Source organism: Vulpes vulpes, chromosome 7 (genome assembly GCF_048418805.1).
Source record: "Vulpes vulpes isolate BD-2025 chromosome 7, VulVul3, whole genome shotgun sequence".
NCBI classification, from domain to species: domain Eukaryota; kingdom Metazoa; phylum Chordata; class Mammalia; order Carnivora; family Canidae; genus Vulpes; species Vulpes vulpes.
The window spans coordinates 23,244,804-23,246,947 of record NC_132786.1 but is presented as its reverse complement, the minus strand read 5'-3'; the positions used below and the strand labels follow the sequence as shown (position 1 = coordinate 23,246,947).

The following is a 2,144-nucleotide window of genomic DNA, read 5'->3' as shown; positions in this document are numbered from 1 at the left end:
GCCTGCTTCTCCCTCTGCCTATGTCTCTGCCTCTCTCTCTCTCTCTCACTGTGTGCCTATCATAAATAAATAATAAAAAAAAAAAAGAAGTCACACGACCACATTCAGGAGGATTTATTTCTGGGCTCTCGGTTCTGTTCCATCAATCTATGGGATAGTCCTTAAGCCAGTGCCACACTGTTTCTGTAAATTTGTAATATTTTGCTTTGAAACCACAAAGTGTGAGTTCTCCAAGATTGTTTTGGTTATCCAGGGTCTCTTGAGATTCCATGTGGATTTCAGGATGAATTTTCTATTTCTGCAAAACACACACACACACACACACACACAACTGTTATTGGGGTCTTGATAAGGATTGCATTTAACATGTAGGTCACTTTGGGTGGCGTTGACATCTTAACCATTTTGTGTCTTAATCCACAGACACAGGGTGTCTTTCCACTTGTTTATATCGTCTTTAACTCGTTTCAGCATATAGTTTCTAGTGTATACTTAAATTTGTTCCCCAAGATACTTTTTAAAAAAACAAAACCTATGAAAAGAATTAAAATAAAAATAAGATAAAATAAAAAGATAAAAAACAATACCGTGTGTTCATCTCATTCAGCAGCATGTACATTAAAATTGGACTGATGCAGAGAAGTTAGCACAGTCTCTGCATGAAGGTAACACACAAATCAGTGAAGTGGTCCACGCTTTGCATTCTTCATCCAATGCTTATGCCAATGCTTACGCATGGGGAAACTGAGGCTCTGATAAGCCAAGAGACTTACCCAATTGAGGGCCTTTGGGTTTCAAACCCTACCCCAGCTCCGCCTCCAAAGAACAACTACTGTGTCTAAGTGTGAGGATTTTTCTTCCATCTTCTACTTTCTTCAGTAATGTCAATCTAAATTACTGCTGAGGGGTGTTTAATCATTCCTTTTTAAGGGATGGGATTTACGCATCATAAGAGCCATAATGATTGCATATTGTCAGCGCTCTTCAAAGTGGACCCTTTGAAATCCCAGCCCAAGGCAGGGGCCATTTGGAGCCCAAACTTCCACTCTGAAGACCGGCCATGTAGTCACCAGATCCACAATAAAGGATTATATTTTCCTGGAATTTTCAGCATAGGCAATGCAGTTGAACTGAATACTGGTATTGTTAATCACAGGGAAATAGAGGGATAGCAAATATCCCCCACACATCACGACAGCCGTCTTGAGGGTAAAACAGGAGCAATTCTATTCCAAGGATGTCAGCACCGAGGCCAGCTGCTCATGTGTGGCCGGGCTGCTCACAGCATGTGGAGCGGCTCATGGCCCGTCATCTCGGCCGGGGGGCAAGTGCAGGTGTGTGCAGGTGCTTCAGGTCTGGGCTCCCGGGCTGCAGCTCAGAGTATCAGCGGGCAGACTGACGTGCCACACCCGCAAAAGCATCTTGACATCTAAGCCCTGCACTTGCCGAAGCCCGCACCCCCACCCGACACCCCCCAGCCACAATGAAGGCTTGACGAGTTTGCCCCTTTCCAATAGGTGTGTCTGCCACCCCAAGTCTCCACAGGACATCCCAAAGGTCCCGGCCACCGCCACCATCCTCCCCACTCTCCAGGGCCCACGCAGGAAGGGACAGGGTCAAGGTGGGCAGAGGAGCATTTTCGACCATTTCCCCTCGATGTGTATTGAGTGACATCCTGGTAGAGTGACAGGACATCATCCTGCAGAGCAGCCCAGGAGCCAACACAGAACACCCAGGGCCATGCGTCACCACGTGCCCTGCAGGGACTGTGCTGTGAGTGTGAGAGGAGAAGGCTGGCATCCCCAGCCCCTTGGGCCCTGCGAGGCTGCTCTCCTTAGGCAACAGGCTGCATAGACGGGAGCCCCACGCCCCCTGCCTCCCCACCAGGGGAGCAATCTCTCAGTTGAAAAAACTCCCTCTGAGATCTGCCCCCAAACAGACTGGCCCTCACAGGAGTGAGGACCCCTGTCACCCAGCACTCAGGAAGGGGAAGTTACCCATGGGCTGAGGGTGCCTAGAAGACAGCTGGAAGCCAGGCCCCCACTCTCCAAGGGGCAGGCACAATATGGGCAAGCATCCAGGGGCCACTGTGGTGGAGTTTGGGGTGGGAGTGGGGGGTTGTGGGGTCTAGGGGTGGGGGGTAG

The 2,144-nt window shown here is 49.4% G+C and overlaps 1 non-coding gene across 1 annotated transcript; it reads left to right on the top strand.

Annotated features, from left to right (window-relative positions):
• Positions 1–590: 590 nt before the first annotated feature.
• On the top strand, positions 591–700 carry LOC140599806 (U6 spliceosomal RNA). Its single transcript, XR_012002808.1, has one exon. It is a non-coding gene; the product is annotated as a U6 spliceosomal RNA (small nuclear RNA).
• The last annotated feature ends 1,444 nt before the right edge of the window (positions 701–2,144 follow it).